Below are 26,697 nucleotides of genomic sequence, written 5' to 3' on the forward strand. Positions count from 1 at the left end.
TGACAGTTTTTAAAACTTACTGTGTTCAACTTTCCTCATCATATACAGTTGGCCCTTGAACAACATGGGGTTAGGGGTGCCGACCCCTACGCAGTTGAAAATCTGGGTAGAAGTTTATAGTCAGTGGTTCCGCATCTGTGGATTCAACCAACCTTGGATCGTGAAGGACGATAGTACATATTTATTGAAAAAAACATCCACGTGTCAATGGACCCGCGAGGTACAAACCCATGTTGTTCAAGTTTCAACTGTACTTTTCTAGTGTTGCACTTCCCTTATGTTTTTAGCAGATGATGTTGTAATTAAAGTGAATTATACTTGTAAATTCTTATCTCTACTCTGAATAGAGGTGACCATAGATACTAAGCCTGCTTCCACCAAGAGCATTATTTCTTTCCTGTGCAACCTCTGAATTCTTGCAAGGAGTACTTTGTTCATTTGTCAGATTCACAGGTAATTTTTTTTAATATCTTCTGTGTGCCAGATACAGGTTAAGGCACTAGGGCTAAAGCAGTGAACCAGACAGACAAAAGTCTTGCCCTCATGGAGCTTACATCCTAGTGAAGCAGTTCAGATGGCAATCAATAAACAGATAAGTAACATAATTTGAGATAGTAGGAAGTGCCTAAATATCTTAATGTAAGGAGAGTGAGGAGGGTCGGGTAGGACTCCATTGGATAGGTCTGTTAGGGGACAGCGTCACTGGAGAAGTGGCACTTGCACGGAGACCTGAATGAAGAGAGGAGCAAGCCACGGAAGATCCGGGGTAAGCACATTCCAGGACAAGGAGGCCGTGAGTGTGCAGGCATGTGGGTGGGTGGATTATTTCAGGAGAAGCAAGGAGGCCGACATGGCCAGAGGACTGAGTGAAGAAGAGTGTGGTATGACATGAGGTCAGGGTGCTAGCCAGGGGTCTGATCTTATAACGTCTCGAAGGCCAGAGTACAGATTTGGATTATTCTAAATGAGTAGTGGGTATTGAACTGGAAAAAGGCATGATCCAAATAGTATCTGAATAAGGTGAGCTGGTAGAGAGAATGGACTTGGGGGGATAAAGAAGAGAAACAGGGAGACCAGTTGGGAGACTATCACAGTGGTCCAGATAAGAGATGTTTCTGGCTTAGCTTCGGTTGGAAGTTTGGAGCAAGTGAAAAGCGCTTGAATTCAGGTTGTGTTTTGAGGGTATAGCTAACAAGGCTTGCCGATAGATTGGATGTGGGGTATGAAGGAAATAGTAACACGGAGACAAGTCATTGATGATTATGTGTGCAACTGGGTGGTATCACTTAGAAGAAGGGGGCCGATGGGAGGAGCAGCTTTTGCGGGAATATCAGAACTTTGGTTTGCTATCTTAGATGCACTTTAGTTATCTAAGTGTCTGGACAGTGCTCAGACTCTACTTTCTATCCAAAGGTATCCAAAGCCACTTTAGATGCAAAATGTTTAAAGTTGAACTTTGCTCCTGCCAAAATCGTAACCACTGTGGGCAGTCTGCAGTATGTCATCTTAGGTTTCTGAGGAAGAAACTAGAATACACAAAGGAAATAAGTGTACAATTGCATAATGTAGATTCCATATTTAATTTTATGGGGAAATCAATAATTAGTTGGCTTTTGGTTTTAAATGGAAATAGCCACTCATTGGGAAATAATTACTCTAATTTCGATTTATTTGACTTTAAATCATTCTGTGATGAAAGCAGTTATGAAAAAAGGTCTGCAGAATGGAAGGAGTGTCAAGTCAGAGGTATATAACATGTTTTAATTCTCTCAGAAGAATTTCTCTTTGTTGGTTTTATTTTATTTTATTTTATTTTTTGCGATACGCTGGCCTCTCGCTGTTGTGGCCTCTCCCATTGCAGAGCACCGGCTCTGGACGCGCAGGCTCAGTGGCCATGGGCCACGGGCCTAGCTGCTCCGTGGCATGTGGGATCTTCCCGGACTGGGGCACGAGCCCGTGTCCCGTGCATTGGCAGGCGGACTCTCAACCACTGCGCCACCAGGGAAGCCCAAGAATTTCTCTTTAATGGCTTGTTTTCCTTTCCTTCTTAAAAGAAAATTATCAAGGTACTTTCTGCCATCTTATGTTTTTATTTTTTTTTTATTTTTAATAACATCTTTATTTGAGTATAACTGTTTTACAATAGTGTGTTAGTTTCTCCTTTACAACAAAGTGAATCAGTTATACATATACATATGTTCCCATATCTCTTCCCTCTTGTGTCACCCTCCCTCCCACCCTCCCTATCCCATCCCTCTAGGTGGTCTTTAGTGCACCACGGCTGGTGGATCAGCCATCTTAAAACTAAGTTTTTATTCAAATGAAATGGCTTTTCTGTTTTTGAAAATGGTGTGTGATGCTTTAATTTAGCTTCCCAGAAATGCAGATTGAAGACCTTTTATTAACTTAAAATATCTTAATTTGCCGTGAAGATCAAATCCTCCTCAATTACCTGTAACTTAAATGGCATATTTATCATTTCTCTCTCAGTACCAATGGATAAGTTCTCCATCGGTGAAGGAACCATCCAAAGCTGCTAGACAGAAAAAGAGAACTATAATTTTGGGAAGTGGTCGAAAAGGAAAAGCTACTCTTAGAATTGGCAACTCTTTCTTTTTTTTTAATGGTACTAGAACTTATACCCCTTATATGTCCGGTGGGCTAAAATTAAAACAGCATTAATTGTTATGCCTCAACGTTTAATTATTTCCTGAATGGTTGGCTGTCAGTATTATTTGTGGTTCTTATGGAATGCACCTAGGAGGTTCCTGACACATAGTGTTTAATATGTATTAGATATTAATTTTACTATGATAAAGCTCGTGAAGTGACAAAATCCATATCCAGATATGAGGTCACCTTTTCTCCCTTTCACGTGGGGTGCAGGCCTTGTGAAAGAGAGGGAAGCATGTGATGTGTCTAGTGACAACCCCAAAATAAAATAAAGCAGGCAGAGCCCTTGGCGCTTTACAGATATGAATAGCTTTTCTTGTCATCAGAGCCCTGTGAACAGACAGTGTTGTACAGCAGCGCAGACAGATTAGGGTCAGGTACAGCAGGGAAGTGGATCAGGCAGGATAAGAACATGCGGAGAGTTGGCGGGGGCTGGTTCCAGAGGCTTTATTTACTAAAGAAAGAACAAAAATCACAGATGATAATGATGGTTTTTTTTTTCCAAATATACGAATCAGTGGAAAAACTAGAAATGATCATGTTCAGAATTGTGATGAGTTGTGTCTAAATATGTAAAAGTCAGTTACTTTCCCGTAAGCCAGAACTAACAATAGAAAACAAGGAAAGATCCCATTCGTAATAGTCACAAAAATTAGTAAATATCTAGAAGTCAGTTGAGTGTTCACCTGAAAAAGTCAGTGCAAAAGGATACATGAAATATTTTAAACATACATGTTAACATTAACAAAATATAATATTATCCTATTATCCATCAACATATAAAGCCACTGGCAGAGGGAAAGACAGATCGGTGGAAAACTCCAGAAACTGGTCCCTGTTTACTTGAGAATTGTATTTTAACTTAGACAATTTTAAAGTCTAACTTGACTTTTTGTCTAATTGACTGATTGAAGCATTGCTAATTCATTTAAACAGAAATTAGATATTGGCATCACAGCATACACAAATTCTAGTCAGTCGAAAAGATGCAAATGCAGCTAAATGCAAGAAGCAAATACACAATACAGGAGAGAATTTCTGTGTAAGTGTAGGGAGTACAGAAGCCTTCCTAAGTAAGCCATAAAACTCAGAGGCCATAAACTGAAAGATATTTAATTACATGAAAATTTAAAACTTTTCTACAGTTCAAGACATAAAACAAAGCGACAGAAACAGAAGTTTGGTAGTGTATTAACATATAAAGGTGACTGTTGATAGAGAGAAGAACCCACCAATAAATGAAAAAGGATAACCAAATTTTATAAAGGCAGTGGGTGGTTTCTAACTGTATGAGCAAACCACTCAGAAGAAACACAACTGGCTACTACACAAATGAAGAGGGGCCAACTTCTTTAGGAAATGCAGGTTAAAACCATGGGATTTTCTTCCCTCTGATGGGCAGAAATTCTAAAGACTGATAATATCTGGTGTAGACAAGGGACTAAACACACTTTGCGTATGTTAAGTATAACAAATGTGTTCAAATTTGGAGCGAGGCTTGCAGCATCCATCAAAGTTCAAAACTCTCTTGCTCTTTGACCAAAGACTTTTACTGCTAGGCACCTGCCCTCTGCCAGTACTCTGCCTTGCACAGAAGCGTGCATCAAACAGGCACCCGCAAGTCCGATGAGGGAGACTTACGTAATGGGGAAACTCTAGTGACAACCTGGATGTCCTTCGGGAGGGGTCTGATGAAGGAAATGAGGATCCATACGTGGTAGGGAGGAACGTGTGTGTGGAGCTCGGGGAAGGCCTGTGAGCAGACTGGGAAGATGGCCTGATACGTCATCAGGTCCAAAGGGAAAAGAGCAGGTGTAGAAAAGGACATGTCTCTTATTCCACTTAGAAACCCACAGTGTATTTGTAAATACTATATATGTATATATGTACATATTGAAACACGCATATATACATGTGTACACATTTGTGTATCTGATCCTGAAAATGCACAAAAGACTGTTAATGGCAACCACCTCTATGGAAGGGAATAGATCTTTGTATTTTTAGTCTAGTTTTCCTAATCGTGTGCAAATTTAGACTTAATTTTTTATGTAAAAAATTAGGCAGTCAGGAGAGGCCTGGTGACTCTTTTGTGGGCTTCTCTCACCTCAGGATGCACTCTCCGTGCCCTTTCTTGTTTCTGGTTTGTCTTTTGCAGCAGACACCACTGAAAGGAGCATCTTGTCATCCCTTGCGAACCGCCTGCGGTTTTCTTGCGCCCTCTAAACCCTCACCACCTTTGTGAGCTGCTGTTTCCTGCTGAGGTGGTGCCTTTCCCCTCACACACACCCCTCTGGTACCTTGGGAAGTCCCGGGGTTTCTCAGTGGGCATTCTAGAATACTCATCCCAGAGATGCAGTGGGTTTTTCAGCCACATGCATTTGGGGTAAACTGTGTTCCTATATGAATTATCCTCTTGGGAGTCCACGATTCACCAGAGCTCTTGAGACGGTCTAGGAAGTTGACTCAAGAAACCCTTGTAGCCCTGTTAATTCAGGATTTCCTAAATTTCTGTGACTGACTGTGGTACTGCTTTTTCGGTCACAACCATCCTCATCAGCTTCCATCATAGACTCCCTGGGCAGCGCTGCTCAGACTCTGTCCTGGAAGCTTTACAGTCCCAGGATTACCCGCTGCTTCCACGCCCACCCGGCCCCGTGCTGGTGCTCTGTCAGCCTGGCACCTTCTCCCTGCCCCCAACTCATTCAGGCCACAGGCCCTGCCCCCGCTCTGGGATTTGGTGATAACGCCTGGGAGCGGTGGCCCAGCACAGCCCACGGCAGTGCTCCGTGTGGCTCACAGGGTTTAATACACACAATTGGACCCCTTAGTGGAACATGGGAAGATGACTTAACTGCAGGTGTCTTATTTCATAATCCCCGTGTCTCTGAAAGTGGGAGAAACACACTGGGAGGGCCATATGTTTTAAGTAAAAGGGAGACTCTGTTTCTCTGTGGGAGTAAAGAACAGGCCCTCACAGTTACCAGGTAACATAGGGAGTTTGTGTTGAGTCTGTCGTATTGGGCCTGTTATATTCATTTCTATGACCCTTGGGTCCCTATTGACATTTGCATTTACTGCCCATGCTTGAAACTCCCCAGCGTCCCTGTCTTGGTTAGGAGCCCTGATTCTGTGGACCTAGAAGTTCTTTGTGGGAGCTTTCTAGCAGGCTTCTCCCCCAGTGTCCCAACCTCCAGCACCTATGGCGGTCGTAGTGCTTTTTCGAAAACACAGAGCTCCTTGTTGTGCAGACCTGCATGCTCCTCGTTAATCCCATCGATCCAGTTCCCAGGAGAGCGTGTCTGCAGGGCCCTCTGCGGTCTGCAGTCGTGCCCCCAGCCAGGCACCCAGCACCCCAGGTGCTGCAGAGAACTTGCTGGGGTCCCCTGTGCCTTGGCAGAGACAGCTCTCTGCCAGATGCCCTTCCTTCGTCTCCCCCTGTCCTGCCCCTCCCACCTCCCTTCCTCTGAAACCTTCAGCCTTCTGTGTGGCAGAGTTACTTGCTCAGCTCTGTGCTTCCACAGCGCTTGTCGTGTGGCATTTGAATTCCCTCCACAGCCGTTTTGCCAGGTTGTGAGCAGCTGATTCCCCTTCATCGTTTTCTTCCCTCAGCCCCACACCAGGGACGCTCTCGGGCACCGTGCAAATTTAATCTTCAATTTCTAGTTGTTATGACGTTGTTGCTGTCATGGTACCACCTACGTTCACAGTAGGATGGGTAAATGTGTGGGGGATGACTGTAAATACAGATTCTTTGTAAATGCAGGTTCCTAATTCTTCCCCCTTGTAATATGTTTTCCCCTTAAATCACGTGTCCTTTTAGCTGCTCCAGCTCTATCATTGGACTGTCACCCGGGGTGCCTGAGGCAGCAGAATATCAAAGAGTGTAGACACTAAATTTTTAATGTAAATTTCAACCAGGATACCTACTAGCTGTGCCAAGGGGGGCCCAGAATTCAGGCTCAAAGCCTATTAGCAGATAGTTGGTTTCCCTGCTTGTGTCTCTTCTGTCTGTTGCCGTGCACTTGACTCCTATTAACTTTAACAGGAATTATGTGTGTGCCCTGAGGGGCGAGCATAGCTTTGAATGGGGGCTTCCTCACACTGCTTTTCTGTCTTTTTTATTTTTAATGAATCCCACCCTGTGGAAGTGGAAGAATGACAGGATGTGTTTGAGAAAATGGAGAGAGTTATTACATATTTTCCCTGTAATCCAGAATAGCATGCCAGCTCTTCTTCTGTTTGTCTCCTTTGGTTGTCAGTGGAAGATAATTTTGGCTTGCTTACTTTCCAAATGAGAATCTGAAGTCCAATACAAACGTATCCGAGGAGAAACGTGACCCATTCATTTTTGAGAGTCTGTATGAGGCCTTTGCAAGGTGTGGAGAATAAAGAGACAGATTTATTGGCTTCAATAGATACATACATAGCATTGAATGTGTTCCAGACACTGTTCTAAATTCTATCAGTTATCTACTTTTGGATCACAGAACAGTTCAAGACAGTGACTGAAAACCACAGCCATTTCTTGTGCTCAGGATTGTTTTCAGTCAGCAGGTGGGGCTGGGCTTAGTGGGGTGGTTTCTGCTGCTGGTCTCATCTGAGATCACTTTTTCAACCAAAGTCGTGTGATCCACCTAGGTGATCCACCTAGAGTCTAAATGCCCCCCCTCATCTGTCTGGCAGCTGGTGCTGGCTGTGGGCTGGGCCTGTTATTTCCAGCAGGCTAGCTCGGGCTTGCTTACATGGCAGTGATATTTTCAGAGGGCAGGTAGAGGAGCTGCATGCCCCTTGAGGCCTCAGCTTGGAAGTTGCACAGCATCACTCCTGTTGCAGTCTCTTGGTCAAGGCGAGTCCGCAAGGCCAGCCCAGATTCAAAAGGTGTGGAGCACTAAGCCCCACCTCTTGCTGGGAGGGCTGCAGAGAATTTGTGACCATTTAGTCCTCACATCAGAGAGGCACAACAGAGAGATTGAGTCACCTGTTCAAGGTCACACAGCTTGGGACAATACAGTGTTTTAAGTGCTTTGAAAGACGCTGCTCGTTATTTTTATATTTTACAGCCACTATTTGGAGCAACTTATTGTTTTTCTCTGCAGCCTTGGAGAGAAAGGGTCATTCACATTGCTGTGTGAGTGCCTGGGGTTGGAAGCTTCATATATGTTGTAGCACTGAGTTGTCATAACTAGTATGAAATGGAGATACTATTATGATTCCCAATATTCAGATGAGGAAACTGAGGCTGTTGGAAATTAAGTATGAGTCGAATACGAGAATGTTAGCTCACTGTTTCATATGCAAGAGTGGTCTCCCTATGTAAATTATAAATGTCCTGGCACAGATCTTTTTTTTAATCTCTTGTTTGCATCTTAAAATGGTTTTTAAAACTTTTCTGTTGCTTTATTAATGGCAGTTGCACATTACAGAAAAAAAGCTGGAACAAAAAACATGTTTTTCAGATGTCCAGTGGCGCCCCAGAATAGAAGCAAGATGAATATTCCATTTCGCATTGGCAACACCAAAAGAGATGATTCTTTAGAAAAAAGATTTCTCGACAAAGCTCTTGAACTCAATATGATCTCCCTGAAAGGGCATGGGTGGTGAGTACACGTCCCATCCAGAAGCTTGTCAGAGAACTGGTTTAGTTTCCAGACGCTGAAGGAAACACATCTAGGAGGCTGCCCATCCTGGAGTAGCAGGTACTGTAACTCGTTGGGAAAGACCATTTGTTACGGGGGTTCTCCTGCTTCTGCTTACAGACCCCTTAATACGGTTCCATGGCCGAGAGCATGGCGTGGCCACACTTTCTAGGAGCTTTGGTCAGAATTACCTTTGAAAATCTCTGCTCTGACAGCACAAAGGGTGCCATCCCATCTCTGGTGCAGCTGGCAGAAGCGTGTTCAGTGTAAGAACAGACACTGTTGCTCCCCTGAACATCAGAGAGAGTAGTTAATTCTGTGAGCCCCATGGAAGATGTATGTTCTCACACATGAGAATAGCTGCCCGCTCCCTGCCCCCTGCACGGCAGGCTCATCGAAGGCTTGAGCTAACCTAGGTTACCTGTGAGCGTTAGGAAGGAATTTTCTAATGACTGAGATGTGTGATGCTCCTGGGCACCTGCGTTGGCTTTCAGGTGGGAGGTTGGACACGGTGGTGTCAGGTGCTGCGACCCTCGCAGGAGCTGTTGCCGGGAAGGAGGGTCGTCGTGATGCTCAACCCAGTGCTCCTGCTCTTAACGGCTGCATCGGTGGTTCTTCTGGGTCCGTGGGAGGCATTCGGGCCTCTCTGCATAACGCTGTCACCATCGAAGATGTCCAGAAGCTGGCAGCCTTTGTGAAGCAGTTTTTGGAGATGCACCAGCTATGAGCACATGCTAACCAATATACACTCTGCCCTTGAACAGTGTACAAAATTGAAAGTCACTTGGGCATGGCTAAAAAACCTAAACACACACAGTATTTTTCTCGAACGAACATGCTTATGATAGATTTTCTTCGTTTTTCAGAGAACAGCAAAACATCCACAGCTATGCCAAGCTGTTGAAACTTAACCTTAATTATGACTTGAACTGGAAGCTTTTAAAAAAACTTCTTTTGGGGCTTCCCTGGTGGCGCAGCGGTTGGGAGTCTGCCTGCCGATTCAGGGGACAGGGGTTCGTGCCCTGGTCCGGCGATCCCATATGTCGCGGAGCGCCTAGGCCTGTGGGCCATGGCCGCTGAGCCTGCACGTCGGGGCCTGTGCTCCGCAGTGGGAGAGGCCACAACAGTGAGAGGGCCACGTATCGCAAAAAAAAAAAAAAAAATCTTTTCTTGCTTTTCTACCAAATTCTAGCTGCAGTTGTCTTTGCTTCTACTTTTTCTGCGTAGGTCTCATATTCAGAGCCGCCTGTGGGTTTAATTATATGCAAATTGCAGGTTATTGTTTATAGAGACATACAGACACACAGCATGGAGGGTGGGTGGGGCCCTCTAGGTGCTGAATTCTGATCCTTTGCAAGATGACAGCAGTGGGGTCTTCTGGTTTCTTTCTTTATATGGTTATTCTCATAAAGCGATAAAAGTGACTTACTATATGTTTATATAGCAAGGTCTGTTTTTAATACCATGTAGTTTATATCTCTATGCATTTATATCTCTGTGCCTTTATATTTCTAATAATACGGTTCTTGTTGGTATATGTTGAGACTTTGAGAATTTGTCAGGATCCTTGACCTTGTGCATTAGAGTGTTACGTTCTCAACAGTCGTGTGCCTCCCCTTCCCCCTCCCCTCTCGCGTTTTAAGCTGCTTCACCAGATTTGGAAGCTCCCTGATTCGCCTTTACTTTCCTTTCAGTGGGTAGAAGAACGGTTGGTTGGTTGGTTGGTTGGTTGGTTCTTCGTTTTTCAGCTATGCTGTTAAACTAAAAATCTCTGTTAAACTCCCTTACTGTTTGTTCATGTGACTGTTCCCTTTCTTGTGTTTGACCAGTGATGCCCTGAGTTCGGGAAGATCTTTGCTGAAGAGTCTTTTCCCCTATTGTTCATCCATTGTCAGTGTTTTATGTTGATCCTGTGAAGGACATTAAAGTCCTAAAACATCTAAACCTTAGTCAGTTAATTTCTTTACATGCTTTTTAGACAGATTGTTCTTTTATGAACTTTATGTTGGGAAAACGTGAGTCTAGAAATAGCGTCTGTGAAGGGTAGTTTCTTCAGAAAGGTGTAAGACTTGAATCCTGTCCATCCATGGTTTTAATGATTCAGCATACTGGTAGCTTTCCGTTGGCTTTTCGAATGGACATTGTCAACAAACCACCTTACAACACAGCTCACGGTATAAAGTTGTATAAACTTTGTCCCACTTAGGCTGGAAACATGCCGCTAGGACAGTTTTGAGCTGTCTTCGTGTTTCGTTGTATTGTGTAATGAGGACTATACTGATCTTTCGTCCCAGCTCTGCACCAATTGGTTGGGTTAGTTGGGTTTCCTGCTTAGGGCTCAACCTTGCCAGTCTTGGTTCTCTCATCTCTAAAAAGGAGGATTAAAATAACTCCCTGACTTATCTCGGGGATGTTTGAAAGCTGAAAACAAGGGCTCAGTGCAGGATGTGACTGTTTAAACACAGTAAATGTTTCAACAGCAAAAGCCGGACAGTCCATGGACGCCATCCAAGTGTTCACATATAATAGTGCTCAGAGTCTATTTTGCCTCCTTCCTCATCCATTCATCTGATGGTCACAAGTCCCTGTGGTTTGTACCGGCCCCAAGTCTCTTGAATCTCCGCTTATTTCCATTCCCGTTGCCACAGCCAGCTCTGTCAGCGCTCCGCGGATCATGTCAGCAGCCTCCTCTGGCCCTCCCTGCCCCGACCAGCACAGCCCGTTGGACGGTCACTTCCCCTTCGTGCTCCTCCTTGGTGCGTAAAAAAGCCCAGACTTCTGAGCCTAACAGTCACAGCTTTGTGGTGTCTGGTCTGGCTTCTTCTTTCTTGTGTTTCTCGTTCTTGGAATGTGGCGTGCATATATGCCCATGCTACGTCGGGTAAGCCTGGAGTTCCTGCCCCGACTCAGCAAGACTGACGTTCCTTCAAGACACCTGCCAACCTCCTGCCCTTGTTTGTATCTCCTGCATTGGAAGGATGCTCTTTTCCTTTGTTCTTATAAGCGTGACCCGTTTATCTCATCACAGCACCTTCATTCTGTGTTTTCCTGTGCCGAGGGTGTCTGCTTACGTGCCTTCCCCATCAGAGCAAGGACTAAGCCCTGTTTCTCCACCTCCATCACCTGGCACCCTGCCTTGCCCGAAACTGCTCAACTACTGTTTGTTTAATGAATGGAAAGGCAGGGCTTCCTGCACTTCACAAACAGCCTGCAGTAAAGGCAGAGGTACAATCTCACATACGTGGATGTTTTAATTTTTCAAAAGCTTACTATGTAATTTCATTTTTTACTAAAATTTAAAATCTTGGAGGGCTCCCAGACTCTTCTTTACATATGTGTGAAAGTGTTTGGAAAACGGTGAGCTACTGCATTCACACCAGGACAAAGGAGAGTCACTGTTGTCTGGAGCACAGATCGCTGGAAGGTACTCATGGAGCGAAAACCTTGACCTTTGTATGTCTCAAGTGAGTGAATGGACGCCAGTCTGCTGACCACGTGGAGAGAGGGGAAGGGGAGATAAGGATGCAGGCCCCAGGTCAACAGGCTGCGGGAGCCACAACTGGCCAGTCTATTTTTTTTTTTTTTTTTTTTTTTTGTGGTACGCGGGCCTCTCACTGTTGTGGCTTCTCCCGTTGCGGAGCAGAGGCTCCGGACGCGCAGGCTCAGCGGCCATGGCTCACGGGCCCAGCCACTCCGCGGCATGTGGGATCTTCCCGGACCGGGGCACGAACCCGTGTCCCCTGCATCGGCAGGCGGATTCTCAACCGCTGCGCCACCAGGGAAGCCCTGGCCAGTCTTTAAGAGTAAAAGCAAAGTGGACAGACAGGGGTCTTTCCGGCCTTGGGAGATCTGTGTAAGCCTTGGTGGCTTCACGTTCCTTTAGAGCCTCCGCAGTGTCCTCCTCCTTCTCCCAAACTGCTTTTGACTATTTTTGTCTTTCACAATGTGACAACACATAATCATGATCCTACCACCTAAGTGAGAAAGAACATATTTGCTCCCACGTTGCTTATGTTTACCTCCACACACTGCTTCATCCCCAGCACTGTGGCTCTGTTCTTTGCCTGCACAAGAAACAAAATTGTTCTGTTCCGCGCTAGTCTATGTTTACCTAAACATCTAATGCTGTCTCGTCACAACTTAGCAGATGCTGGAAGGTTTGGCAAGCCCTTAGGTGAACTATGTGATGTAACAAATAATTAGTCCCTTTTTTCCCCTTTAGAGCTTAAGGAGCCACTGAGACCCCGTAAAATGGACAAGACCCATTGATAGTTGTCCAGCTCTGCCTAAGTCCCTTGCAGGTCTGGCCTTGTATCACTCTGGGATTAATGTTTGTTGTATCGTGTTCTTTGGAAGGAAAATAAAATGAGGAAGAATTTTCTCACATTTGATCCGAATGAACAGAACTAAAAAGTGAAATGCTACTGTGTCTGCAAAGAAATCAATCACTTTAATTGCAAAGAAGATTCCCTGCCTCTGTTAGAAATTGTGCTCTTGGTAACTTAGAATCAGAATCCATGACAGTTTGTGATGAATTGGCTCCTTTTGGGCTAAAGGAGGTAAGAAGTTCTAATTACCCCTGGATTATTCCAGAGTGGGTGGAAAAGCTTGATCAAAGAGATATTGGGAGAGAGCTAGAAAAGCTAGCAGTGAGCAAAGATTCATTGCATTTCTTTTTAAGAATCTAAAGAATAAAATAGTTCATTTGTTGTGACAAAAACAAGAGCCTGTGGTGTTTGAAATCCCAGAGCAAATTGGATTTTCTAAGAAAATAGGGAACTGGGCATCTGAGAAAAGTTTACGTACCCAGAAGTCCTATAGTTAGGTTATAGAAATTGGCCTTGCTTAATTGTTAGCACACGAGAATACTGACCGCCTTGCACCTCACTTGGGGAAAAGTATGGAGTTCACACTTTGAGTGTTTAAATGTGTAAGTAATTGGCACTAAGTTGAAGGCAGTCCAAAATGTTTTATTCAAATGAAAGCATAATTTAAGTTAGTAGAAATGTACTCAGGGTCCTCCTAATGAATGAATCTACTGACCCAATCCCTTTTGGTATCCTAGCCTTTGTTTCTCTTCCGATTGCCAACAATACCTGAAGAATAGGCTGGATTTTAGGTTGACGCATTTTATTTTGAATGGTGTGTGTTGATTTTATGTATCTATATAGATGTAGATATATACTTATATATTTTCAAACTTAAAGAAAAGTTGCAAGATTAGTACAAAGAACTGTTGTATGTGCTTTACCTAGATTCACCAATTATTACTATTTAGCTTTATTTGCTTTGGCATTCACTGTCTCTCCATATATACATGTTTTTTTTTTCTCCTGAACCCCTTAAGGGTAAGGAGACATTGTGCCCTTTTCCCTGGAAATAGTGATTACTTCCTAAATGAAACAAAATTTTCTTACCAAACCACAGCACAGTGGTCTAAGTCAGAAATTTAACATTGATACTGTTGACTGATGTACCGTCCATATTCAAATTTTGCCACTTATTCCAGTAACACCCTTAATGGCTAATTTTTTCAGGCCAGGAACCAGTCTACAATCATGCGCTGCACTCAGTTCTCATGTCACTTTGGTCTAAGTATGAAGTAATTCTTCAGCCTCTTTGTTCTTCCTATTATTGAGAGTTTGTGACGAGTATAGGCTGGTTGTTGTGTAGAATGATCCTTGGTCTGGGTTTGTCCACTGTTTCCTCATGGATGTTTCATGTGATGTGCTTTGGATGGGGGTCCACAGAGGTGACAGTGTGTCTCTCTGTGCATCCTTACAGGAGCCACCTGATGGCCATCTGTCTCATTAGCATCTTGGTTAAGGTGGTGCCCACGAACTTTCTCCACTGTCAAGTTATTATTTGTCCCTTTGTAGTTAATAAGTAATTTATGGAGAGATAGTTTGAGACTCAAAGTATTCTGTTCTTCATCAAACTTTTGACTTACATGTCTGGTTCATAGAACCAGTAATTCAGGTGGATTTATTTGATGAAGAAGGTGAAGTGATTCTTAATGCTTACTTCCCACTAGTAGTTTTAACAAGCCACTCTTCTTTCTCCCGAAGGAAAAAAAAATCCTAAAATATAAGCAGCAGAGGTGTGCAGCACAGTTCATTGACAAAAGGCAACTGTTGGAGGACATATATTCCAGGAGCTCTGAGAGTAACAAACATATTTTGAGAATGTGAACAGTAGGGGCAAGTGTGCTTTTTGGTGAATCAGGGAAGGAGGAAAAGAATCCCCTGATCGGGATATAGGGACCAACTTGCAGACTTTTCCTTCCCTGTCTAGTCAAGGTTGTTGATTTCTCAAGAGTTGTAGAAGGACAGCCCTTTGGCCACACAGACCTTTAATCTAATAACCAGATCGTGAACCACATAGCCTGATGATGCTTTAAAAGATGTGATATATATCTATAACAATCTAAAGTGAAAGTTGCTTCTAATGACTCTAGCCCAGCAGAATAGGCCCCAAGAGAAAAGTAAAATCTTGGCTTCCATCTAGCCAGGTGAAAAGCTGTAGGCATGCCAAGAAATGAAACTTGAAGTTGAAACGTAAGAAATGTAGGAAGTTACAAGTCATTCTGGGGGAAAAAAAAATAATGATCTTATCCAGCAGAATAAAAAGCGGCTAGAGGCTGAATCATTCTTTCCTGTTCCCTTCCTCCAGTTTAAAACCATAGGTTCTTTAGGTTGAAAGTCCAGGGGTTGAAGCAGAAATCTTTAGGAGTTCTTAGGAAATGACAGGTGAGCAGGTTAATAACCTCGGGTAGGAGCAATTCTGCTGTAAAACACACTGGGGAAAATACTTCTGAATTTCTAATGGATTTAAATCTAGGCAGTCTAACATATTTTCTAAAGAACTATGTTCAAATTAAGGCTCCAGCTGATGTTACCCAGTCGCCTCCCCCATTAAGCCATCTCCAGTTCTCCCAATGTCGTATTGTTCAAGATATGGTATCTTCCATGAGCAAGGTTCTTGTGCATACAGGGGCAAGACATATCAGTTAGGATTTTGTTGGTCACAATAGATAGAAACCTTGGTCCCAACTGGCTAAAGTGAACAAACAAACAACCAAAAATTATTGGTTGATGTAACTGAACAGTCCAAAGACAAGGGCCAGCCCAGATCTGGTTTACTCCAGAGGCCCATGGTGTGTATTCTTTGGAGCCTCCTTTCTAGGACTCGGCGTCTTTGTCCTCCTTCGTGTCATGCTTCAGGATAACCACATTGGTGACATTGCCTCTTCAGAACAGGTCTGTAGCTCTGCTTTCCTCGCCAGAGTGTCCAGCCTCACTCTGCTTGGGCTGCCTTAGGTCAGGTGCTCGTCCCTGTGCCCATGAGTAGGACCCGGAGGAAGGGACATGCTAACTGGCTGGAATACAACAGGACCCATCCTTGGAGCTGGGTAGCTGGCCAGTCCCACCTAAACCATATAGGAGCCTGTGCAGCTTGCCAAATAAGTTCTGCTTTTTGTGGCCTTTATGGAGCTTACAGCTTCATCAGGGAGGCAGACAAACAAATAAGCAAATGGATACAAGATACGAAGTGAAAGAACAGAGCTGTGAGAGTAAATGTCAGGGAGACACAGTCCAGACAGCGGAATGGGAAGTGACATTTGAGTTGAGATCTGAATGGTTGAGCAGGAGTTAATCAAGAAAAGAGGTTAGGGAGAGACAAAGGCCACATGAGCATTTGGGGGAACATTTATCACTTTACTCTCTCTTAGGAGAGTTGGTGTGTGATGCTCAAAATATTGAACAACTAGTATGGTCCCCTAAAGAGGGCAAAATTACAAGTGGCCAAAAGAGGATGACTGCAGGAAAGCAGCAGCTCGCTGTAGGTGGCCACAGATGAGTGGCCCACTGCTGGGGTCTGAGGCCCACAGGGTTAGGGCTGGGGCGGAGACTGTTAACCAACTAGGATGGAAGTCGTAGATAAGTATATCAATAACTGGTATGGCAGCAGAGGCACGTACCTGCTGGATTTCAAGCCTGAGTGTACCCCCTTTTTTTCCGGGCCTCTTTCCACTACTTACTGACCACCAAACCGTCCCTATGCGATATTCAATAAATGTTGACTAAACATATAGATGGCTATATTGATAGCATGGGAAAATTATCTGCATTCATGCCTGATTGATATTGATAGAAGATTTCGCCCCAGAGCAAATTAGCAAATGCTTCCCTAGACTCCGCAGAGCATCTCAGATGGTGATTTTCAACTCGAGGCTTCTGGGATTTGAATCAGCATCTGCCTGAGGTTTGCAGGTTGAGGGGAATCTCAGCCTGGAGACACATGTTGATTCCACGGTACAGTGTTGGAAGCCCACACGGAGTAATAAACGTATAGTTGTGCTCTTTTTGAACCATGTAATACTTATTGACTTAATGGGCACGTTAAAACAAAACTCATGAGGTGAAGCGTTAACATCTTGATTCCTGTCTTTTTTTGAAGGGGGAGAAAATGTGGGCCTGCATTTCAGCATGGAGGTTTGTCTGCAGCCAGTAGAGGCTGCCTCTTTAGATGGTGTGCTCTAATTTGCTTTTCTTCCACCTTTCTCACCGTTTTCATATTTGTTCCTTACTTGCCCTTGGGTCCCGGTTCTGAAAATAGCGAGATTTGAGCTTTCTATTGGAAAACCATTGCAAGGTAAAACGAGGACGATGGTCCTGGGCACCACGCTCCTGGCCTTCTCCACAGTTTTAACCCCAGCAGCAGGAGCATAAACTTTCCAGCTGTGTGAAGGACTCAGAACTGAGCTAGAGCCATCCCCAAACCAGCTGAAGTTAGTCTGTTAGCTTTGTGCAGGCTGAAAGCTTTAAGTAAGCATTTCCGGTCATACCTTCTGGTCATTTCCCTTTAGTGTACCGTTTCCACCTCCAGGTTCTTCTCTTACACCCTGAGAGCCTGGCCCAGAACTAACCGAGGAGCCGCCACTTGGCTGAGTCATTGTCGTTAGCCTCCTTTTAGTCTCTTAAGCATCTCTCCTGTTTAGGGCTGAAGTCTAGTTGTATAAGATTTCAAGTAAAAACTCCCATCCGCAAGTCACTGATCCATTCATCCAACCTTACCTAGTTAGTTAGCGAAATGGGGAATCGTATTGGCAAGATCATTGTCCTTAAGCGATTTGGAGCCTAGTAGGGAAATTCAAATGCCAACATGCAGTTGTCCTACTCTGGGACAAGTGCCTATCAGGTAGGGTTGCAGATAAAATACAGGACACCCGGTTAAACTTGCACGGTGTATTTGTTAAATCTGATAACCCTAGCACCGGGGAAAGTGTTGGGTGCAAGGGAACACAGGTGAGGAGGACCAGGGAAGTCTTCGTAGAAGCACTGCCATTGAGGCCAACATGAGAGGGGTTAAGCCAGAAGAGGTGGAGGATAGGGGAGGGCTCTGTGAAGACAGAATAGCACGTGTGAAGGCCCTGACTTGATAGGTGCCCCAGGAAATTCAGGGGCCTGAGGTTCAGGATGTGGGAATATGGAGGGTGGAGGAGTATGTCAGGGGAGGGGAGACTGGAGACGCGATGAAGTCCTGCCATGGAATGTGGACTGGATCCTAAGCACAAGGGGCCAGCCATTGTAGGACTTGAAGCGGCAGAGTGACGTCAGGTGCGCATTGGAGAAAACTCCTTGTGGCTGGAGTGTAGTGACTGGTTCGAAGAGGGGGGCTGGAGACAGGAGAAGGCAGAGCGGTGCCCTGCTGCAGTAACGAGAGTGAGTGATGGCCGTGGCTGTGAGGGAGAGAGAGGAATGGATGCGCTACTTAGAGGAGGGATGGGTAGATGCGGGAGATGAGGGAAGAGAAAGGTCGTGTATGAAGGTGGTTCCCCTCAGTGGGACAGGAGAGGTAGGAGAAGTGGGCACTGCGCTGCCCTTTACCTGTTTGCCTCAGGCCGGCTCCCTGCCTGTCCACTGCTCTGCTCCGTGTCACAGGGCTGATCCTGCAAACCCCATCTCCCAGATTTCCTCACCAGCTCTTTTCCAAGTAGGTTCAGCCAATGGAGAGCATTGGCCGGAGGTTGGAGGGCAGGGCGATGGGAGAAGCCAACGTATTTTCCCTCGCCCTCCGCCCTCCACTCTCTGTTCGGGCAGCCGCAGCAGGGCTGGTGGCCGCTGTGCTCTGAGTGGCTGCCCCACCAGGCAGCCCCTCCCTCTGGGCTGCCAGCTCCTGCCTGGCAGCTGTGGCAACACCACTTCCTTCTTTGCCCCCCAGCCCAGCAGTGGGGTGGGCATGGTTTCCTCTGCTGTGACTCTGGGATGTCTCACCATCCCATTTGGCCTTTATTTTTTTTAAAATTTTTCTTGCGGTAGGCGGGCCTCACTGTCGTGGCTTCTCCCGTGGCGGAGCACAGGCTCCGGACGCGCAGGCTCAGCTGCCATGGCTCACGGGCCCAGCCGATCCGCGGCATGTGGGATCCTCCCGAACCGGGGCACGAACCCGTGTGCCCTGCATTGGCAGGCGGACTCTCAACCACTGCACCACCAGGGAAGCCCCCATTTGGCCTTCTAGCTTTTGCATCACCATGTGGAATTTGTCGTATTGAACTACCTGTCACGGGCTGTTTTTCTGAGTGGACATTCAGTAATATGGACGTGTTGGATTTGAGGTGCCTTATGAGACATTTAAATGGAGACGTTTAACAGGAAGTCATATATAGATTGAAAGGTGCAGAGAGTGGTCTTGGATGGAGACAGACTTAGCTGGTGATGGAAACTAGGGGAGAGGATGAGGTCCTTGAGGGAGATGGCATAGAGGATGAAGAGCAGAGAGCCTAATACAGAGCCCTGAGAAATACCCCAAGGAAGATCAGCTCAACAAGAGACTGGGAGGGTGCCAAGAGACAGAAAACGGTCAGGAGGGTTGGATGGCGCAGAAGCCAAGGGAAGAGATTTTCAAGACAGAGACGTTGTTTAAGATATAAGTCGGGGGCTTCCCTGGCAGCGCAGTGGTTGAGAGTCCGCCTGCCGATGCAGGGGACACGGGTTCGTGTCCCGGTCCGGGACGATCCCACATGCCGCGGAGGGACTGGGCCCGGGAGCCATGGCTGCTGAGCCTGCACGTCCGGAGCCTGTGCTCCGCAACGGGAGAGGGCGCAGCAGTGAGGGGCCCGCATACCGCAAAAAAAATAAAATAAAATAGAATAGAATAAAATAAAGATATAACTCAGCTTGGCGGTCACATAGATAAGGATTGAGAAGTAGTCCCCTGGACTTGTCAATGGAGAAATCATTGGGGGCTTCAAGGAGATCCGTTTCATGAGAGTAGTGGGGCAGAAACCAGATCGCAGTGTAGATGGGAGGGGAGCAATGGGGGGCAAGTCAAGAAATTGATGGCAAAGGGAAAGAAGGGAGGGGTGGATAGAAGGACAGGAGAATAGAGTGGAGGAGGGCATTTCCTTGTGGCTCTTTAACTCTCGCTGGGAGGGGCCAACAGAGAAGGAGAGCGTGAAGATGTAGGAAGAGAGGCTGGCATCCCGAGCCCAAGGAGGACTGGCCTCTGTCTTCAGCTCCCACCAGCTGGACGTTCCCTTTCTCTAGCTTTCCACGTAGGCTGTGGAAGTTGCCCCTTGCCTCCTTGGATCAGCTGCCCTTGATTCGTTTGTCCTTTCTTCTTTCTCAGCACATCTGGGTACGTTATGTGAAGACAAACAAATCACTACTGATGGTTAATTTTCTTGAAAACCCCCCCAGGCAGGTACCATTTTGGAGAACTACATATTGTGCCTCAAAAAGCCAAAGTAGCCCATTTTTCCTCTCCCATTGGGAGAGATTGCTGTTTCTTGGAGAACCCGATGAAGAGGGTGACTCGCACTTAGGAGTAACGTTGCTTGCAAAGTGCAAAAGGTGAGGTAGTTTGGCTCTGAGGCCTGAGACTTCCTGAGAGATGGCAGACTCACAGCTCCCATTTCCCTCTGACCCTGGGCTCTGAGCTCATCCAATGAGATGGTAAATAAAGTCACTGACACGGTTGAAAGGATAACTTTCTTCTCTCTTTTTCATTCAGAGCAAATTTAATGGAATTTGTATACAACATATGGATGAAATATCCATACGATGGGGCTTGACTATATCCTCACAATTCCCCTTCCCTTTTCTACATCTGGCCCCTTTAGCTCTGCAGACTTAACCCCACACCATCAACCCCCCCCAGTCGGTCCACTGAGCGTCTCTTCCTCCTTCGCATCTGGTCGTTGTCGTCACCTTGCTCTCCACTACCGCCTCCTGCGGTAGCTGTTAGGTCCAGGGAGGTTGGTTCACTGTGAGCAAGTAACCGTCAACTCCATGGACAGGTGGAAGTGACTTGGCAGCCGGAATGAGCCCACCCTGAGTTAATTATACCAATGAGGGTCAAGGAGAACGGGGATGCAGCTGGTGTGCAGAGCCCCGGCAGTTGTGAGACACATGCTCCTGAATCCACATGTTGCTCCATATCCAGCCTTGCCTTTCTTGGTTCTCTCTCTTGACTCTATCCAGGTTTCTGCTCTCCTTGTCCCTTTGGGGAGGGAGGTCAGTACCGGCCCAGGTGTAGTCCCCCAATGCTTCCTACTTCCAGGCCCTACGTAGGCTTGTATATCCACTTGCTTGGGTTGCCCTGGCATTCGTGACAAGAAGTTGAGTGGTTTCTGCCCTAGGCTCTCTTTTTCTGGCGTCCTTCCTTGCTGAAATGTCAGAGGACGCCACTGAGAGGGCATAACCGCCGGTTGACCCGAGAGCTGGACCCGGGCAATCAGAGACTCCTCACCCCCTCCCCCGACCTTGGAATATACATTCTGCCCACCGTTCCCACAGTGGGAACCCTTTTCAAAAACTCAGCCTTGAGAGAGGAACGTGTTCTTGAGACCATGTGGACAGCATATGTGACTGAACCCTGTTAAGGTCTCTGTGTAAACTCAAGATTCTGGCGCGTGGGTGCTGAGAGCTGTTTGTCTTTCAGCTGACCAAGGCAAGCTTTGTGAGCAGGTTCCCTTGCTTGTTGAAACTGCCACTGACTAGTCTGGAGTGGGCTGCCTCTTTCTTCAGTCTCTCGTTGTCCTCTGTGTATAGGGGCCAGGTTGCACCCCAGCAGATAATCTTAATGCTTTATTTGCTTCCAAGTATGTACAAATCAAGTAATGCTTTTGTGATGAAAATTATACAGCATTATACAGAGAACCAAACATATACTTTCCATTACATCTTTGATGTACTAGTTGGTGTTACATGCACATGTTTCTTCACCCGTGTTCTTTGGACTGTTTTTTTCATTCGTGTCTATTTTTCTTCAGATGATTTTCTACTAATTTATACAAATTTGTGAATCTGGATAAACTAATATCTTTGACTCTCAATTTCAGGTTGCATCCTTTGCTCTCCAACAGTCATTGAAGCGCTGTTTTCAATATGTCCAGGCAGGGATTCAAAATAACGAAAATGCTTTTGAAAAATAATGTCATAGGTTGACAGAGTGGTTTATAGATGATAGCATAGGCTTATGCTCTTAATTCTTCCTCACAACCCTGCTTATCATGGCTGGAATTGCTGCTACACCTGTGGGGGCAGCTGGGGCCTGACTGGGCCACATGCCTCTTAGGCCCCAGCTAGTAACTGGGGCTTGTACTCACGGGGGCAGCAGGGCTCCGAGAGGGAGAGTAGAAGCCCAGAGGGACCTGGCTCTGAACTGGTCCACCATTGTTTCTGCTGCTTTCTATTGGCCATGGCACATCACCTAACTTCAAGGGTGGGGAAATCAACTCTGCCTCTTGATGGGAGAAGTTGGAATGTCACATTGCAAAGAGTGAGGACACAAGGAGTCAACCTGGAGCCACTTTTGCAATTTTGGATGGTGCTTGGTGCCTTCCTCAAGGAGGTCGTACAAAACCATTTTTCAAACATCCCAGGTTCCTATAAATCTCCACCTCTGCTTTGGCGGCCCCTAAAAATTCCCAGTCAGTTTTGGTGAGGGGACACTTGGTGACAGTGTTCTCTTTCGAAATGAGTAGTTCCGTTATCGACATTACATTGCTCCCCATCCATTATTTATAAGGTTTCCCTGTTTGTATGTGCAAAATATTTATGTGTATATTTTGAGACATAAATTGTACAGGCCTCTTTTTTTTCTTTTGCACACCCTAGAGATGTTATAGAGGGAGTAAATGTGTCCAAATTTGGGGGAAATTGGAACAATCAAGAGTTACCTGTATGGAATGCTGTTCACGATGACAATTCCCGCTACAGTACCTTTCCTCTGAGACACTTAGGGTCTGTCAACAGATTAAAAGTAGTAAAAGATGCCGATGGAGAGAATTTTCATTACCTTGTGCTCTGAAAACTTGGATTTTCATTGGTTTGAATGGGCCTGAAAATGCATTTTTCTTAGTAGGGGCATAGAAGCCTCTAGCGGTATACTTAATAAAGCGAGGTGAGTTATAAGCAATCATCTGTTGGAGGGTAAATGTACCACACTCCACTTTAAGAAAAATACAATATAAAAGTCTTACCATGGAAGAAAATCTTTAAAAAAAAAACTTCAAGAAAAATAAAGACATGACACCATATTCAGTTTAAAGTCAGTGACTTATAAGCAAAGCAAAGCAAAGACAGTCTGATTAAGGCCGTTGCATTGTTCTCGCATTTTTTTAGGTCTCACCCATTTCTGTGGCCTTTTTAGAACCTAAGCTTCTAGGGCTCAGAGACGTTCGTCTTGACATAGGACTGAGCAAATGCACGGAGAGGTTCTCAATAAATAGGCATTAAATTCTAAGTCCAGAAGGGGCCTTGAGATTCCTTCTCTTTACTCCTTTGTAGAACTGTTTTAACCAGCCCCCCAAAACAGAGATTTTCTTTAAATCTCAAAATTCAGACATTCCACAATCAGAACTTACTTCTCATATTGCCTTGTGGTCTGCTGTGGGCATCTGTCGAATGGTGTGAACTGTGCATGGGGACCATGGCCTACCCTCCAGGCCCACGGTTTGGGCTGCTGTGGTGCCATGCTGTGCCCAAGGGCCTTCTTCTTTGGAGGTCTGGGCTCCAGTGAGCCTTGGTCATGTTCTTTTATGGAACCTTGGGTGCTCGACCACTCTGACCCTCAGTCTCATTTGCAGGTTCTGGGGAGGATTAAATGAGCTCACGTGATATCCAAGTGACTGAGGCAGAGTACACTCGGGATGAATCTCTGCTTGGTTTTCATTGGCTGCAGAGGAGGGGATGACCCTAGGGGTGAGCTCCTTGGACTCCAGCTTTGGAGCCTCTCCAACTTGAATATGGGTATGCCTCTCGTGGATTTTGTTAAATACAGGCTGTTATTCAGTAGTTCTGGGTGGGGCCTGGATTCTGTGCTTCTAACGAGCTCCTACGTGACGGTGACACTGAGAGCAAGGGTACAGCTCCTGCCTTCCTCCCTTTCCGGAATAGCAGGACGTCTGCTCCCCCGGGAGGAGAAAACATCGGCACCGTGACCACTAGTAACCAGTTTCCTTCGCAGGCAAGGGACCTTTACCACTGCTCCCAACCATTTTGTCTGAGGCACAGCAAGCCAAAATACTGAGATGCTGAGGTTTGCAGCAAAGAGGAGCTTTATTCACGAGGCAGCCAAGTGAGGAAGTGACGTGAGAATAGGTCTCAAATCCGCCTCCCCAAAGGCAAGGGGCTTGGGGTATCTATGGGACAAAGAATAAAGAGGCAGGGCAGCATGAGGCATGGGGAGCATGAGGAAAGGTGATTGGAAAAAGGTGTGCTCATCATCGTTCTGAGCTGGCGTAACTAGGCAACAGGGCTCAGCACATTCTCTGGCTGGAGTTTTCGGCCCTCTGATGGCAGGAGGTCAAAAGGCACTTGCCCAGGGGGAAGATCGGTGGTCCTCTCCAGTCTTAACAGGCTCAGCCTAACTAGGCAGAGCTGATTCCAAGTTCCTGGACAATACTGGGGCAAACATCTTATTGCTTATGCTACATGCTACTTGGAGGACGTGCAAGTGTTCAAGCTCCTTTGATGAGTGAAGACAGGATTTGACTAATCATGACACATGGTTTCACCTCCAGACGAGCAGAAGAGAGCTGTAGGCTGAGTCTGGCTCCTGGCACCTGGAATTGGAGGCAGATGGTTTAAAAACGGGCTCTCCCACCCTCTGTGTGATCTCAGCTAGATAGACTATTGAACCTTCCTGTGCCTGTTTCTCCACCAGCAGCATGGGGACACTCGGAGTCCCTCTCTTGGGGGCTGTTCAGTGAGATATAGATGCATGCACAGGCACATGGGAGACACCCAGTGTGTGTTACCTCCGTGCTTATTTTTATTAGGAGACCAGTATTGTTAGAAGATTTCTGGTTTGGACAGCAAATTAGATAGGTGGTCATTACTATAGTGTATGCAACAGCAATTCACATTACCACTTGCAAAAAGGTAGTTGGTTGTCCAATGGAGATTATAAACATCCATTTACCATGAGCTACTGAACAGATACTTTACACAGTAACTCCTTCAAGTACTATTTCAAATCAATTCTCTTTGTTTTCTTAAGCAATTGTTAACCCCCAATTTTGTGAATAGTACCAAGTAAGTCACTTGAAAATCATCTAGAGCAATCTATTTCACTTAGCAAGCCTAAAGCTGTAGTTCAACAATTTTATTTCCTGTTCTATGACAAAAATTACTCTGAACAGCTATCCCCTGGATAAGTAATCAGCTCAAGCTACTTTGACTGACTAAATCTGATTTACTGAGTTAATAAGCCAGTTGATGTAGAATAGGTCTAATGCATATTTCTCATCCATTCTGCATTAAACTGTTTCCCATGCCTCAAATGTCTTTTGTCCCATTCGTGCATATCCAAATTCCTACTTCTGTGCTGTAGGGCTTGGCTCAACTACACCTGCCTTTAGTTAAACTTTTCTTACCTGCACAACTGGAGATAATTTTAGTCTCCTCATGACTCCCACGGGGCTAGCTCTGTCGTGACACTTGACTACTTGGTGGCATATTTTATTTTAAAAAGCCTTCCGTTATTCCGTGCACATCAAACAGTAAATGCTTTCTGTTAGCAAACGTGCATAACCATTTTCTGAACTCTTCTGCTCCTGGCAAGATTCATGAACACACCAGGCAAATAAAGTGAAAGAGGAGACAGTACATAGTGTTGTATTCAATTGGGTCTTGATACCTAAGTGTGACTCTTAACCAAGTATTATGCAGTAGTTAAGGACACAGATTAAAGTTGTTTAGAGTGTGTCCTAAAGTCTCACTGGCAGAATTTAAATCTCTACTCTGGCAGTTGTAGACCTAAGACAAATTCTTCCTTAAACTTCATTTCCTGCATCTGAGAAAGATAATAGTATCTCCCTTGTAGTAGACTGAATAATACCATTGAACTAAATACCGTTGAGGCTAAATCTTCTCTAGTTTCTAGGATCACTCACTTTCTCATTTCTCCCTTCTCCTTTTAGTTCAGAGTCTTGTCAATTTAGTCCCTTCCCTAACCACAACTTATAAGAAGGGGACACCGCAAAGTGATGAAAGTCTAGACGGTCTGGTTTTAATCCTGGGTTTTTGCCACCAACTTACTGTGTGGCATTAAGCAAGCTATTCAGCCTGTCTGGGCCTCAGTTTCCCCCCAAAAAGGTGAATATTATGAATAGTACCTACCTATAAGGTTGCCATTATGAGGCAAGTGAGTTAATATTTGCTAAGCACTTAGAATAGTACTTGTTACAGTCTAAGCACTACAGTTGTGCTCGTTAATAATAATCAATGAAGTTGCAAGTGTATAACTTACTCAACTTTCTGTCATAACTTTGAAGTGTTGGTCTATCTGTTGTCCGGTGTTGCAGGTAAATGAGTCGAGGCATGGGCTGAGGCATTGCTACCACTGGGTGGTGTGTTCTCATATCTTGGAACAGCGGTGTGAAATGGGTAGTGGTTCTCCTTGGAGACGGGGCAGACTGGCAAATGACAGCCTGGGAAGGAGGTGTGGTGCCCATAGCTTTGCTGTCAGAGGTGCTGCCTGCTGAGGCACCGGTGCCGGCCTAAGCCATAAATGGGATGCTGGGGAAAACAGGAGTGGAATGGAAAATAAAAGCCTGGGAAGGAGGTGTGGTGTCCATAGGTTCGGGGTCAGAGGTGCTGCCTGCTGAGGCATCGGTGCCCGCCGAAGCCGTAAATGGGGTGCTGGGGAAAACAGGAGCGGAATGGAAAATAAAAGCCTGGGAAGGAGGTGTGGTGTCCATAGGTTCGGGGTCAGAGGTGCTGCCTGCTGAGGCATCGGTGCCCGCCAAAGCCATAAATGGGGTGCTGGGGAAAACAGGAGCGGAATGGAAAATAAAAGCCTGGGAAGGAGGTGTGGTGTCCATAGGTTCGGGGTCAGAGGTGCTGCCTGCTGAGGCATCGGTGCCCGCCAAAGC

At 45.6% G+C, this 26,697-nt stretch overlaps 3 pseudogenes; 1 reads left to right on the forward strand and 2 right to left on the reverse strand.

Annotated features, from left to right (window-relative positions):
* LOC131755521 (centrosomal protein of 78 kDa-like) overlaps window positions 1-9,039 on the forward strand; it is a 74,743-nt pseudogene extending 65,704 nt beyond the window's left edge.
* Window positions 1-26,697, reverse strand: part of LOC131755467 (RNA/RNP complex-1-interacting phosphatase-like) — a 289,322-nt pseudogene that overhangs the window by 119,465 nt on the left and 143,160 nt on the right.
* Window positions 1-26,697, reverse strand: part of LOC131755443 (UDP-N-acetylglucosamine--peptide N-acetylglucosaminyltransferase 110 kDa subunit pseudogene) — a 149,681-nt pseudogene that overhangs the window by 105,482 nt on the left and 17,502 nt on the right.

This window comes from Kogia breviceps, chromosome 4 (genome assembly GCF_026419965.1).
Source record: "Kogia breviceps isolate mKogBre1 chromosome 4, mKogBre1 haplotype 1, whole genome shotgun sequence".
Classification (NCBI taxonomy): domain Eukaryota; kingdom Metazoa; phylum Chordata; class Mammalia; order Artiodactyla; family Physeteridae; genus Kogia; species Kogia breviceps.